This window comes from Euprymna scolopes, chromosome 43 (genome assembly GCF_053919585.1).
Source record: "Euprymna scolopes isolate OS-2025 chromosome 43, ASM5391958v1, whole genome shotgun sequence".
Taxonomy (NCBI): domain Eukaryota; kingdom Metazoa; phylum Mollusca; class Cephalopoda; order Sepiida; family Sepiolidae; genus Euprymna; species Euprymna scolopes.
In genome coordinates this window covers 43,149,038-43,159,037 of record NC_136524.1, presented here as the reverse complement: position 1 = coordinate 43,159,037, position 10,000 = coordinate 43,149,038, and positions in this window count along the sequence as shown.

Here is a 10,000-nt window from a genome sequence, read left to right as displayed (position 1 = left end):
ATCGGAAAAATATGTAAGGAGGTGAGCGACGCTTTTTATGACTAGTTTCCTTGCAACAACATCGCTTCAGCGACTACTGTTGCTACTAATTCACTGCTGTCGCGAAAAGAAAAGTAACAAGTGGAACAGAGAAAGCATGAAAGGAAGATAGTTGGGGGGGGTTTATTGAAAACAGACGAGTGCCGTACATTGTTATTACATGTGTTTATGTGGGCAAAACATAAGACTGAAATTAAACAAAGAACGAGGGAATTTATTGGAAGCCTAGAAAAATCATGGATTACAATAGAAAAATGCGAGCATGAAAAGTAATATGGTTAAGCTTAAACATGGAAACATAAAGGACTAGTTGTTAAAACTGGAACAGAAAAGAGCAAGATATTCTAGTACAAAATATAATATAATTTATAACTTAAAATATTGCAGCATTAAGAATTTTTTTAAAATTCAAATTAACATAAAGTAATCAATTCTTAATGCTGCAATATTTTAAGTTATAAATTCATTATATTTTTACTTTTCCACATTTTAGCTTAACCATATTACTTTTCATATATATATATATATATATATATATATATATATATATATATATATATATACAATATATATATATATATAATATAAAGTTGAATGTCTGTGTGTGTATGTGTGTGTGTCTGGTCACAAATAGGCTCCTATATGGTTGACTATTTTAAAAACCTGATTATATATACTGATAGAAGATGTATCGAGACACAGGAATGGGTATGTTTGATCTGGTAGAACGGCGGTTCATTAAAATTGTGGGGTCTGCGTTCGCGCCTGGTCCACAAAGTATGGAAATAAAAAATTTAAAAAGTAAAAAAAAAAAACGTTTACAAGTGTTTTTGATATAGATGTACATAATAATACTTTGATAAGTATGTTTTAACTTAAATAGGGATGGTATAATAAAATTGTGGGGTCTGTGTTCACGCCTGGCCTCCACAGAATGGAAATAGGCACAAACTTTAATAAAGACTTTTCATATCTATCTGCGTAAGTATACTTTGATAATTATGTTTCTGTTTGAAGAAATATGGTATAATAAAATTATGGGGTGTTCGTTCGCACCTGACATCCATAGAATGGAAATATGTCACAAAGTTTAACAAGGTTTTTTCTAATATAGATCCACAGAATATTGGGAGAAGTGTTTCAATGTGAACAGGTATAGTATAATAAATTATGGGGTTTATCTATTTTATTTTTACTTTCATCATATTTGGCTTTGGTTTTGATACCCCCAAATTCAACCCAAATTTACAACCCTTCCGTTTCATAACCTATCATACTTTCATAAATCAGAGTCCATTTTCTGTAGGCTGTTTTTTAACCCAGTCAACGACGGGTATTTTTGCTAATATATATATATAAACATATATATATATATATATATATATATATATATATATATATATATATATATATGTTTTATTTTTTATTACTGTTTTATCTGTTTGGTTACATATGTTTCAGATGTTGGACCATGTTTACGATCTAACAGCCTCGTCAGACCATTGCTCTGCGATAGTATTGAACACTCTCTTCAGGTTTTTATTAATTATTAGTTTTTCCATATACATATATAATGTATATATGTGTATGTATATAATGTATATATATATAATGTATATATATATATATATATACATTATATATATACATTATATATAATGTATATATGTGTATGTATATAATGTATATATGTATATATATATATATACATTATATATATATATATATATATATATATATATATATATATATATATACGTGTTCTCTTTTCTTCTTACTAACTGCTGCGCTTTCTAATTCCTTCTGTTCACTAATTAGGTCACTTGCTCTTTCTACTAATTTTCTCTCTCACTTTTCCCCCTTATATTTACTCATGAGGTCACTTGCTTTTTATTCTCTTTCTTACTAACTCTTGGAGACACTACCTCCCTTAATCTTTCTCTACCGATCTCTCTTTCTCTCTACAGCTCTCTCCCCCCTCTCTCTCTCATACACAACCATTCTCTCTTCTCTATCTGTTCCTTACTCTCTCGTTATTACTTTACTTTCGTTTATTTTTTTTTTAATCGTTTTCTCTCTATCCCTGGTCCCTTCTTTATCTTCATGTACATCGGTCTCCAGGTACTTCCCAAGCGCACCACAAAACGATCCACATATATAACACGATGTAAGTTTAATATACAGTAATATTATCTTCATAAAATTTATACCATTTAAAAGAAAAGACCGAACATAAACTGGTAATGATTAATAAAAAAAAAAACCTTATGTGTACGCAAATAACGAAAATGAGAGATTAAAATCGTATTTATTTAACGATGCTCTAATAAAACATTTTCAAGGTCCAGATACACGTGTGCTTAGAAAATGTAGTAAAAATCAACTAATAGTCAGAGTTTCGCGAAATTTTCGATGTTTAATTTTTGGATTAATTTATATTTAAAAACGCAGTGTTCGTAAATATGTGAATTTTTTGCTCATGTTCCTTCCCCCATATATCATTTTATGAACTCTGCTCAAAATATAATCGATCGACAATTTTTAAAAATATTTTATAAAGCCGAAAAAATTTAAATACGCACATACTATTTATTTTTGTGTTTAATAAACCTGTAATTTTGTAATTCATCCTGAATTCGTAAATAATAAATAAAAATAAATAAAATACGATTATGTTTTGAAAAAAAAACAAAAAAACAAAAAAAAAACAGTGCGTTTTTCTTATTAACATATACAGGGTGACCCCCCCAAAAAAAACGGGCCCCAACTCTAATTAGGTCCCGTTTTTAGTTTTTTGTCCGAATGAAATAACACTTTGGTCATAACTAGTTTATTACATTCAAAACATCACATCGAAACACTAGGATATTTGTCCTTTTTTTTTTCTCCGTTCTACAGCATATGTTCTAGATCGCCTCCATTTAGCTTTTGTTTTTTTTTGGTCACACTGTATTATAATCCATTAAATTGCATAGAAATAAAAGAAAAAAAACATTCTAAACAGATAATTTTTTTTAAAGATTAAAAATGATTCAATTCCTTCGAGATAATCATTTTGAGTAATGGTTTCCTAATTTGTTCAAAATATTTTAATATAGAGAAACCGGCATGAATTTAAAAATTTATCGCCAAGAAAATATGTCTACAATTTAAGCGGCTTTCTAACCCTAAAAGTATGGGAACTCATGATGTATTACGTATTAATGTATTAGCCAAATCGTATTAATTATTATTACGTTAGCTGCTTGAATTCATATATTTAGTGCATGAGAAAAATATAAGCCCAGGACATGAATAAATAAATATTTTAAAACAATAAATTTGCATTTTTAAAAAATAAATATATTTGTATAAATATCCAAATCAAACAAAACCAAACCATAGCAAAAGGACATTAATTCCATTATTCATACTTAATGCGTTTGATCATTCGCTGATATTGAATGTACGCTCAAAATGATGACGTCACCGACTTTACGGCACTCCTTGAAGATCCCTATCTCTCTTCCTACCTCATTTTGATTCTTTATATATATATATATATATATATATATATATATATATATATATATATATATATATATATATAATTCTTTATCTTTCTACATTTTCTGTCTCTCCACTTTCCCTCTCTGTATCTAGCTTTTTCGCTATAATTTTCTCTCTACTTTTTTTTTTTCTCTCTCTCTCTTTTTCACCCTCACACTTCTGCTTTCTCTTATTGTCATTTCAACTTTCTCACTTTTTCCTCCGTCTCTTTTCTTCTTTCATTTTCTCTCTTACACACGTACTGTGTATCTCTTTTTAAAACACGTACTCTTTGTATATGTACTTTTTTTTTCATTTTCTTCCGTTGAAGATTGTAGTGCTGAGTATGGGGCATTCAAACCAGCTGCCAACATTGCCCTGCTTTTTATTGAAACCAACCGAGAGCTCTTTTTAGTATCCTAGTTGTTCCCTTAAGTGCATTTGTCTGGATCTCTTTTGAACTTGGTTCACCAGGAATATTAGTTAGGTAGGAATTCAGGTTATTATTCATAAGCCCTGTGGCATCTATAATAACTGGTATGATTGATATCTCTCTAAGATTCCAGTTTCTTTTCATATACACGAGACCTTGATATTTGGTCTGACTCTCTCTTTCAGCTCTGTGTATGTGTGCGCTTATGTATGAGTATACGTGTGTTCGTGTAAGTGCTCAAATAAGAGCGTCTTACACCGTCCGTACCATTCAGGCTCTAACTTACACCCCCTTCTTCCAATACCACCACGTGTGTCTTCTCATCCCTTATGCGTGCAAGACAATCCCATCTGCCTGTTTATCTTCTCTCTGTCTGTTAAACAATTAGTCCCTTTCCTCTCCGTCTGTCTGCTGATTTCACTGTCAGTCAGTCAGTCAGTTAGTCCGTCAGTCGGTTCAGGTCGGTCCTTGTTCGGTTCTCCGTCGCTCCTCGCCCCATTTGTCGTCAGTTCTGTCTCTCGTGTTGAAACCCATCCCGCCTGTCAGTGTCATCCAAGTCACGTGACCGGGTTCTTAAGCGTTGTATTTTATTTCAAGTTTTTAAACCGTCGGCTTTTTTTTTTTTTTTTTTTTTTTTTTGAGGATCATTTTGAAAATTTTTCTTGTAAAAATTGCGCGACCTTGCGAAAACATCTGGCATCCACTATTTCTCGGTTTAAGAAAACCGAAATAGATAGATAGATAGATAGATAAAAAGAAAGAAATAAAGATAGATAGATAGAAAGAACGATAGAATCGAAATATTAATACACACACACACACACACACACACACACACACACACAAACACACACACACACACACACACACATATATATATATATATATATATATATATATATATATATATATACTTCGGAGTAGTTTTTATTTAACAATCAGTGGTTATGTAAACGTGAGATTGTAGGTTTACAAAATATTACTGGCAGTAATATTCTATAAGTTATCCCATCTAAACGAGAATTGCTCGATATTCAAGATAGAGCAAATAAATTAAATTGTAATTCAATATATTATTTTCACTTTGACTTTCCATGTCTCACTGACTTTAGCAAATAGGGTGCATACCTTTATAACTATTTGCTAATATTTTCACTCCTCTGATGAGATGGTAGACATCGAAACCCTATAGGTTAAGGAGATAAAATTTCTAAAACATTCTTTGTCTTGCTTAGAATAATAAAAATTCTTTGATATGAAACTCAACCACTTCATTTCATTTCAATGAGAGTTTTTTGAAATTCATTGAATTACAATTTAATTTATATATATATATATATATATATATATATATATATATATATATATATATATATATATATATATATGTATCAGTTACCTGGTAAGGCCACAGGGGAGTCAACCAAGCAAAGAAAAAACAAAAACAAAAAAAAAAAGAAACAAAAAAAAGCAAAAAAACAAAACAAAACAAAAACAAAAACAAAAAACAAGCAAAATTTATCCCAAAACAGCAAAACTAAAGCTAGCTGGCCAGGACACTATATATACAAATATAGGCGAATTTTGCCTATTTTGTCGGTTTGAAAATATAGGTTCTTGTTTACTAATTGTCGTAAGATTTTAAGAATAGTATTATCATCTTCAAAAAGCCCGTAAATTTTCATGTAGTTTCGTTCCATAAAATAAAAGATATTAGCATTTCAATTTCCAATTTTGCTACGAGTATATATATATATATATATATATATATATATATATATATGTATTATTATTATTATTATTATTATTATTTATTAGAAGGTAAACAGTTACATTTGGTCGCTACAAAAAGCCATCTGTTTCAGTCAATAAGACTTCGTCAGACGACCTTGAACAATTCGATGCTATAGAAAAAAGAACAAAAACTTTTTTCTTTAGCGTCGAATGGTTCAGGGTCGCCTGACGATGTTTCATTGACTGAAACAGATGGCTGTTTGTAGCAACCATATGTAACTGTTTACCCTCGAACAAAAATTTTGCTCTTGTTATCGAGCACTATCTAACAACCTCGTTGTATTCATTAGTCGCTACGTTTGAATATCTCAAACCTGAATTTATATATATATATATATATATATATATATATATATATATATATATATATATATATTGCCAATTTTAGAAATTTCAAATCTCAGCGACTATTGATCAGAATTAACAAATAAAGACGCCTTGGAGAGGTAATGACTTGAATTGTGTACTATGCTATGTAACATTTGCCCTTAAGGTCTCACATTAAGGGGATCCTCCATCCTTCAGAGCCTATTTTTGGTATTATTTACAGCCATAAAATGTTTCAATCATAGGTGTAGTTTTTCTAGTTTTGCATCTGAATTACAAAATATCTGATATTTGTCCAAAACCTCTGGCCTGGATGAGGAGAAACTAAAACTTGCTGTTATGATTTCAAATGATCTGTACCAACAGGAAGGGGAGGCTTGACTCTAAATATTTCTCATATGTTATATCTCCTTTCTTTGGGTTTCATACATAAATTAAATTTCACAGTGTATAAGGATTATTTGATACTGGAGATATTCATAATCGTAGCCTATTTCCAAACTGAGGAGAGGCATAACATATAGGAAATATTTGGAATCAAGTTTACCCTTGTTGTTATTTCAGATCATTTGAAATCATAGCAGCAATATAGAATACATGTTATCTATAATATAAAGAGCAAAAATCTGTTTAAATGTATGTATGTATGTTTGTATGTCTGCCTAAAACTTTCCACTTTTGATTTCTTATTTCTTCTTATTATTATGTTATACTGGACCAAGATATAGTAATGATTTAAAAAATTAAAAAAATAACTCGTGCGCCACCATCGAGAATCGAAACCAAAACGTTTAGCTTACGATTTACTTTTTCCTTTGATGCTAATGCCTGTGCTATACAGCGTATGTGAACCCATGCGAAACTTTATATTTGGGTTTTAGTTAGGTCAGGCATTTACTTCAACTTCAAAAAAAAAAGTCAATCGTAAGCTAAACGTTTCGGTTTCGATTCTAAGCGGTGGCGCACGAGTCATTTTCTTTTTAAACTTTTAAAACCATTACCATATATTGGGTCCAAAATAATATAATAATAAATACGAAATCTGAATTAATAAAAATATCATATTTAAGCCTATTTTCCGATCGGGCAATGCCGGGCGGCTTGCTTGTATATATATATATATATATATATATATATATATATATATATATATATATATATATATATACTAGCAGGGGCCGTCCGACCTGTTCGATCGTAAAATGTGCTTCAATATATTGTAATTCATGCAAATTTAGTTCTTAATATTATAGTGTACCTTATATGTCAAATGTTAAGAAAAATAACTTGGGTACTACCAACTACCACCTAAAATCTAGGGCTTCAGTCACGTCTTCTGCTGATGTAGGTTTCGGGAAATGGATAAGAAATATTTAATTGTAAACCACCTGTGAGAAACGAATTGAATCTGGGCAAAAAGAAATGGAAATATGTCGGCAAGTTGAAATGAACATTTTGCGTTTCATCTTGCCGACAGACGCGTTATTCATTCATCCAAAGAAAAATTTTGCTCGTTATAAACCATCTTTAGTGTATGGTTACTGCTTCTTGTTAATTTCAGTGTTATGTGAACAGTAGTTTAAGAGTTTATCGGTTAAATATTTACAAACAAACGGACAGACAGACACACATGCATCTACTGTTCTATTTATATAGATATATATGTTATATATATATATATATATGCAAATCTTACACACACACACACACACACACATATATATATATATATATATATATATATATATATATATATATATATATAATATGCAAAAGCAGTGAGAAAGGTTTTAGCAAAGATGTGAAATCGGTTGCGGAAATGGATTTGCCCCTCTGTCATACCAGAGAATCAATGTGGGTTTAGATCTGGTCATGGCACAATGGACATGATATTCTCTGTGTGACAGTTAATGAAAAAATGTATGGAGCAGCGAGTAGCTTTGTATCAGGATTTTGTCGATCTGACAAAAGCTTTTGATAGCATCAATCGCAATGCATTCTGGAAGATTCTTAGGAAACTGCGTTGTTCTATTAGTTTTATAGAGTTTTTCAGCAGTTACACCATAATATAAAAGCCCGAGCGAACTTTAATGGTCTAACTAAAGTTGAAAATGGTGTGAAACCAGGTGATAGACTTGCTCTTACATCATTTTCCATATATTTCGCTGTGATGCTGGTGCATGCGTTTAACAATTGTGATATTTGGGTGAAGTTTCGGTTTCTTATATTAGGTAAACTTTTTACCTTAGACGTCTTAACGCGAAGTCGAAAAGTTTTCAGAACCATTGTTCTTGAACTTTTACATGCAGATGATGCAGACCTCGTTTCACATTCAGAAGCAGACACACAGATGGTTATGGACAAGTTATCAGAGGATTGTAAAGCTTTTGGCTTACCATCAGCCTCAAGGAAACCTGTTATGAATTCCCCTCCTAAAGGAATGCCATATGTTGAACCAAACAATTTGATTGATGGTAAGAAGTTGAATATAACGACACAATTTTGTAAGTTTGGGTAGTACGCTGAGTAAGAACCGTACGCTTGATGCTGAGAAAAATCACAGAATAGCAAAAGCCAGTTCTGTTTTTGGCAAACTGGAGAAACTGTCGTCAAATCGGAGAATCATTACACTGTTATATGGATTAGAGACTTGAACAATATATAGAAGGTATCTCAAGTTGTGAATAAAACTTCTAAAAATTTTTTTATTTACTTTAACGACGTTTTTAGATTTATTTGTAAAAAAAATATTTTTTCTGACTTGATAAGATAGCACCATAACTATTATATTTTATTCTTGTCACAACTTATTCGTGCAAATTAGGTATTAAATGCCAGTAAATGCACTCGTTACTAAAATATTCGTATTAAACCATACATTTAATTTATTTTTTTTATGGATAAACTATTTTAACGATCTAAAGGGAAAATATACGCATTTGACATCTATAATATAAATCTCACCTGTCTGTTTAAATGTATGCATGTATGTATGTATGTCTGCATAAAACTTTCGACAGAGCCGACAGATTTTCACGAGATAGGTATCATTTTAAAATTGGACCCTTCGGGTGACAAAATATCGAAAAACTGGCTAAAAACATTAATTCCTTCACCCTTAACTGGGTACTTTTCTATAGGGAGGGATCGCTTTTTTCGCCGATATTTTCGAAAGTCATCCCCTCTTTTCGATTTTCTAGCCTTAATTTGTTTGGCGATGGACGCAATAGTAAACCTGTCACGTTTTTTAACGTTCTTTTCCTCCTTCGCGATACGGGTTCGACCCTGCCTGCCTATTATCACTTTTTTTTTGTTCAACACACACCTCGAAACACCCGGGTAACGCCGGACAAGGCCGGAGAACGCATGGCTAGTTTTATTATAAAGTGAGTGATGGGTTTCCGAATATATTTCAGGATCAGGATGAGTCTGAGGTGATCGTCTGCACATGTTCAGAAGAAGTAGGTATATTCGACAATCGGACACCGCCGTGGTTTGCTTAATCTCTGTGAGTTACTTCTTTGAACGTGGTGTTCTAATTAAGATTGTAGGGTATTCACTTCAAATACAAGGGATTCGAGTTTCGAATTGTGGCTTCTAATATTTTATACTGATGATCCCAAAGTGGGTCGACACTAGAGTCTAGGATTTCCGGTCTGCGACTTTTATAGTTTGTGTGAGCTGCAGCGTCTGTTTTATTGTAAAATACTTATATATATCATTTCACATTAAAAAAATTATGCAATAATTATATTTATATACAAAAATAAGCACACGGCTCTTTATTATAGATTGAAGGATATAAAAGAAAAGAAAATCTAATTTTTCTTAGAGTATTTTCACTTGACGAGTTGTAGCGTCTTTACATTCACCTGAACT